We start from the raw sequence: 6,980 nt of genomic DNA, 5'->3' as shown, positions 1-6,980 counted from the left end.
GGAACCAGGATCCCAAAGACGTGCAAGCAGGGCCATACCTACGTCATAGCTTAGTTAGTCTTAGCCACAGCAAGACTTTGAATGATGGCCTCCATGGTTAAATGGATAACTGCTGAGTCTAGCTAACAATTCTCCCCTCTAATAAATCCATGCTTAGGCTACTTGCTACCAGAAACAATTCAGCTGTACAGACAAATGGATAACTGGTTCCCTTACTCATCTAAAGGCCCCACCTGGCTTGCCCAATAGACAGCAAACCCCTCCCCAGTCCCTGAAATCTGTCATCTCTCTTACTCCCAAGAGGTCTATCAGCTCTCTTCTCTCTCCACACACTATTAGTTTTCTTTGTAGTGCTACTAGCGATTTTAAAAATCATTCTGTTCGTATATTCCTCTGCTCGTATATTGTCCATCTTCCCACTGAAGGGTAAGGCCTGTGAATATATGTCTGTCTCAGTCCCCATCATCTCGTCAGTGCAGAATGCAGTGCCTTGAGTTTAGGCATCGGAAAAATTGAATGAATATTTGAATGAGTGAATAAATGAATAAACCACTGGTTTGAATGAATGAACAACTTGTTTCAATGAATGAATGAATGATGGGTTTGTTTGTTTGAATGAATGAATGGTTTGAATGAATGCACAAACAAGCAGTGTGATGGATGAATGAGCAGTTTGAATGAGTGAATGAATGAGCAGTTTGAACAAATGGATGAGCTGTTTGAGGGAACGAATGAACAAACAAATGAATGAATGAATGGATGGACAGTCTTCTACAAATTCCAATGGGCCCACCCGTTCCTTTGTATGCAGTCTTTTGAACCACTCTTCCTCTTCTGTCATAAACACCACCTGAATTACCCAAAAAGAACCAAAAAGAAAGAGACATGAGATGGAAAAAAAATGCTTTCATCCTGGAGTGGCAGCAGACATTTATTAGGCGAGCGCTTCAGCTGCTTTTAACCTCAGGAGGTTTTTTTTAATGTTGGAGTCCTCCAGAAATGCTGATCTGCATGAAAACAAACAAATATCATTCTTTTGTGATGATCTTTATTTTTGAGGACCCTAGTACCTGCTGAGCTGTTAACATCTGTTCTAAGGCTGGGCAGTGCCTTCCACTCTTGTCCCAATGCTTAAATCTTCTAGGAAAGCTGTTTAAGAAAGGGCTCACCCATGAAGTTTGGCTTGTGGGGGATAAAGCTGGAGGATGGTTTCACGAAGGCCCCTCTGAAATGTAAAACAACACTTACATGGCAGCAGAACTTGCATTGTCTGGCAGTAAGAACTGGGCCTGGATTAGGATACTGAAGGTGGTTTTACTATCTTCCTTAAACGTTAATTTACACATGTCAGGAAGTGCTCACACAGTGTAGGAGGGACAAGTATAGGCCTATTGATCCTTCTCTTCTATGTTTCTAGCGCTCTATTTTGTTCAGGAATATTTTAGTAGTAACTGAGAGAAACCCAACTCATACTGGTGTACACAACTGAAAAGTCCAAAGAAAAGTCTAGCATCAGGTATAGCTGGATCCAGGTCTCTACGAAAGTTGAGTGTTACAAAGTGATATCATGAATATGGTAATTAAGCTTCAATTCTAGGGACCATCTGTAACCCTAATAGAAATTTTACATAACAAAGAGAACCTGCCAGAGGCAACACTAGAAATGGGAGCTCTTCTATTACCCATATCTCCACCAACAGGAGGCTTTGTCAATTAATACACAGGCTATAAAAGAATTGCAGCTAGTTATTTGGCCTCAAGTGGAATCAAACCTCTGATTGGCCAGGCTTAGCTCACATGCACTGACCTAGGGTCAGTTCCCTCCATTCAAACCATGTGGCCTCCGAGTGAGCTAGAGGGTCTGTGAAGAGGCCCTTACTGCAAAAAAGGTAAACAGAAGCTGGGTATGCAAAACAACAGGTGTCTACTTCATAGCTTCCACCAATCAGGGATAAGACTGGTCCTCTCTTAGTAACACTTTGTTTTTCACGGATACAATCACTTTTAGCAGAGAAGAGTTTGGTCTATGTGGCATCAACCCAGGCTCCATGGGCATTTGAGTACATAAGAATGAGACAAGAACCCTCTGGATGCCACAAACTAAATGGCTCTTTCATTGTTCAGTGGCAGGTAATCCTTGACCTTTGCTTCCCCTCATTCTCCTAAAGCTTCCTTCTTTCAAACAACGGTTTCCCAAGCTGGTGTTCCGCTGATCCCCATTCCTCAGGAAGTTTAGAAACTATGGATGAAATAAACAAAGTCAATTTTTTTTTTCTTCTGCAGGATTGGGCAGGGGGTGTCTCATCAGACTAATAAGTATTGTCAATCACCAAGAAGTATGCCACTTCTCACATTTATTTCACTATAGAACTGCTTTGGATTGAATTGTGTCCCCCCAAAATATGTGTTCTAAATCTTAAACCCCTACACATGTGACTGTAATCTCATTTGAAAATAGGACTCACTTGGTTACATTAAAAAAAAAAAACCATTGTATGAGACCATGTCAGCATAAGGTGTGTCTTAAACCAATTGTCTCTGAGACATAAAAAGAGCAGATTAGGCACAGAGAAAGAAACACAGAGGGGAAGACACAGGCCGCATGAAGATGGCCAAGAACTGAGGAACGGAAGCTGAAAAGAGGCAAGGACCGTCCCCCAAGGCCAACAGAGAGAGAAAACTTTCCCCTAGAGCTGGCACCCCGAATTTAGACTGCTAGCCTCCTATGCTGTGAGAAAAGAAAAGTCTGTTCATTAAAGCTACCTACCCACTTATGGTATGTCTGTTATAGCAGCACAGAGACTAAAAAATATGTATGTGGGTTTCCTGTTTCCCCCAAGGAACACCTTTTGGAATATTCCATAGAAAGTTTGAAAAACATTGTTCTACAGAGTTAACTGGCTCTTCCTTTCTTTGGATTCTTTGAGATGTATATATAATATCAACAGCATCGAAACTGACATTTTTCTATATTTAATTTACTCTAGGGTTTGGTTCCTGGCCTTGCTCTATATTGCCTTTGTTCCTTAAGCAAGCTCCTCAATCTCTCTGAGATTCTGTTTTCCCATCCATCAACTGGGGGGGATAATACCTACTGTCTTAGTTATCTAGTGCTGCTATAACAGAAATACCACAAATGGGTGGCTTTAACAAACGGAAATTTATTTTCTCACAGTTTAGCAAACTAGAAGTCTGAATTCAGGGTGTGGCTCTAGTAGAAGTCTTTCTTCTTTCTCCTGGATCTGGAGAAAAGTCTTTGTCTCTTTGAGCTTATGCTCCTGGGAGATCTTAACGCGGCTTGGCATCTCTCTTTCCTCATTTCTGCTTCTCCATGCTTGTTTAATCTCTTATATCTCAAAAGAGATTGACTCAGGACACACCTTACACTAATCTTGCTTCATTAATGTAACAAAGACAACCCATTCCCAAATGAGAATATAATGACAGGCATAGAGGTTAGAATTTACAACACATATGTCTGGGAACACAATTCAGTCCATAACACCTACTTCCCAAGAATCAAATGACAGCCATGGTAAAATGTCTAAGACAGTGTTTTATACATTATCGTTGTTAAAAAAAAAAAAAGCTGCCATCAAATCAGCCGCTGACCCATGGCAACCCATGGGCTGAAACACTGCCCAGTCTTGTGCCACTCCCATGAGCAGTTGTAGCTTGGATCATCATGATACATAGGGGTTTTTTGGCTGATTTTCAGAAGCAAATCACCAGGCCTTTCTTCCTAGTCCATCTTAGTCTGAAAGCTCACATGAAACCTGTTCAGCATTATAGCCACACACAAGCCTCCACTGACAGATGGGTGATGAAGCGCATTGGCCAGGAATTGAACCCGGGACTCCAGATGGAAGAATTCTGCCACTGAACCACCATTCCCAAACCAAACCAAACCTGTTGCCATTGAGTTGATTCTGAATCATAGCAACTCTATGGGACAGAGTAGAACTGCCCATAGGGTTTCCAAGGCTGTCAATCTTTACTGAAGCAGACTGCCACATCATTCTCCCACAGAGCAGCTGGTGGGTTCAAACCACTGACCTTCAGTTAGCATCTGAGTGTTTAACCACTGCATCACCAGGGCTCCTTACTGAACCACCATAGCTGGTATTTAAGAAAAGTACATCCTTTTCCTTTATCAAATATATTATAACCACCTCATGAATAAACAGGCATACATCTCCGTAACCCCACAACACTAGCACCGTGCTGCATCCATCATAAAACCAAAAAAATCCAAACATGTTGCCATCAAGTCAATTCTGACTCATAGCCAACCTATAGGACAGAATAGAACTGCCCCATAGGGTTTCCAAGGAGCAGCTGGTGGATTTGAACTGCCGACCTTTTGGTTGGCAGCTGAGGTCTTAACTACTGTGCCACCAGGGCTCCACATCTATCATACAAACCAAAAAACCAGACCAAACCCGTTGCCATCGAGTTGATTCCAACTCATAGCGACCCTGTACAAGAGAGAAGCACTGCCAGGTAGGGTCTCCAAGGAGCTGTTGATGAATTCAAACTTCTGACCTTTTGGTTAGCAGCCAAACACTTAACCACTGTGCCACCAGGGCTTCCACATCCATCGTAGACCTAAATAAATATTTGCTAAAAGCATGAATGAATCATCACTGCCCTCCTGGACCCACGTCCCTGAGCCCTACAATTCTAGGGTAGACAATCCATGACAATGTGATGATTATACACAGGAAAAATTCTGGAACTTACAACTAACTTTCTACTAGAAGAATTTTCACCAACTCCCCCAAATACACCTTCCTGCCTGGCTTTGCTTTGCTCTTTAAAGGTCTAAGTGTTCCAGGTCTTTGCTTAAGGTTACTGGTGATAGAGAGCTGCTTTTCTAATGCAGGCAGACGGGTGATCCCAATGCATAAATCATTAAAGCGGAGAGAACCATCAGTCCATAGCCCAGAAAATCTAGTGCTGGAGTAAATAGCAATGTTTTTTTACGAGCCACTCTGGGTAAGAGCCTGGACTTTGGAACCAGACCATCTGAGTTGGAATACAGGTAGAGTCAAGTATGACCTTAAGCCAGGTACTTAACCTCCTCATACCTCAGTTTCCTTCCTATCTGCAGAAAAGAGAAAGCATAAGCACTGTTATGGATTGAATTGTGTCCCCCAAAAATGTGAATCAACTTGACTAGGCCATGATTCCCAGTATTGTGCGATTGTCCACCATTTCGTCATCTGATGTGATTATCCTATGTGTTGTAAATCCTACCTCTATGATGTTAATGAGGCAGGATTAGAGACAGTTATGTTAATGAGGCCAGACTCTATCTACAAAATTAGGCTGTGTCTTAAACCAATCTTTGAGATATAAAACAAAAGCAAGAAGAAAGGCGGGGGACTTCATACCACCAAGAAACAAGAGCTAGGAGAATAGTACATCTTTGGACCCAGGGTCCCTGCACTGAGAAGCTCCTAGACCAGGGGAAGATTGATGACAAGGACCTCCCCCAGAGCCGACATTGAAAACTGTCTCCTGGAGCTGCCAGCCTGAATTCAGACTTAAAAAGCCACCTAGACTATGAGAGAATAAATTTCTCTTTGGTGAAGCCATTCACTTGAGGTATTTCTGTTATAGCAGCACTAGATAACTAAGACAACCACTTGCTTTTAGCTTTGTGTTAAGGACTAGAATTATGTAATAAATGATAACTGCACCAAGCAATGCTTAGAATAGTAAGTACTCAATAGATATTGGCTGTGACTATAATGATAATAGTTGATAGTATTATTAATTCATCATGAACCCTCTTCAGCCCTGTTCAACCCTTCTCTCACTTACCAACCCTTTAAACTCAAAGGTGAAACGAGGGAAAAGTAACTAGATTGAAAAGACTCAAGGAATATAGAAGGAATCACTGAAGGAACTTTATTCATAGAACAACTGAGACAATTTCTTTTTATTGACATTAAAAGAGAATTTTAAGGCTGTAAGTTCGACTCTTTATTCCTCAGAGGGAAGTGGTTACTGCAATGATGTACTTTGAACCACACGGCTAGTTAGCACCTTCCCTCTTCACTGGAGAGTCGTGAAATCTATTACACTCCCTTAAGAGGGCAGTTTTCAATGAGGATTTGCCACGTCTGTAAAGAACATATTGACAATGATGGAATGATTTTATCCACACCTACACAGTGATGACAAAATTGGACATGACTAAAAGGTTTGGGCAGCCCAGCTCATAGCAGCAAAACCTAGAGACAAATGTCATGGTGCCCATAAAAACGCACTGGGGGTGTTACAGGGCACTGATCTAAGCCTTCAGTTCACATCCCAGTGTGGGTGGCCTCGCAGGTGTTTCAGAACAGTAGTTTCCAAATGTTTTTAGCAAAACACCTCTTTTCTGAAACAAAATCTTACATGGAATCCAGATAAGTAAATAAAAATAAAGCTGAGCTAAACTGGTTGGAAAAATGTGAAGATGGCAGTCCTCTTCCCTCATCCCCACCCAGCATTTGCCCCTGAGCCCTCCAAGGAATTTTCCAGGATCCATGAACTCATGTGAGGTCTCATGAGACCCTGCCCCTACCCATACATTCAGACATTAATTTGGAGAAGATTAGAGAAAGCGGGGTGGTGGTGTGGTGTGCTACGATAGAAGAAACTGAGAGTTTATCCTCAAAAGACTGTCTAAAGGAGCTTTTTACAGTTATTGGGTCAGACAGAGTGAGTTTTAAACTGCCTTAGTCTAGATATTGTTCATTATTTTCCCTCTAACCTTAGTAAGTGGGGGCTCTTGAGGAATATCAGATCAGCTCCAGGCAAATTTGTGAAACTATGTTTTCTCTGTACATTTCAGTTTCAGTTTATGAAAATTTGCACTCCTGTATGCTTTCTAACTGGTCTTTTTCATTCTAGAACAGGTTTCCTCAAGCTCAGCACTATTGACATTTTGAGTGAGATAATTCTTTATTGTAGGAAGCTGTCCTGTG

Source organism: Elephas maximus, chromosome 9, assembly GCF_024166365.1.
Source record: "Elephas maximus indicus isolate mEleMax1 chromosome 9, mEleMax1 primary haplotype, whole genome shotgun sequence".
NCBI lineage: Eukaryota > Metazoa > Chordata > Mammalia > Proboscidea > Elephantidae > Elephas > Elephas maximus.
Note: the sequence above shows the minus strand (reverse complement) of the source record.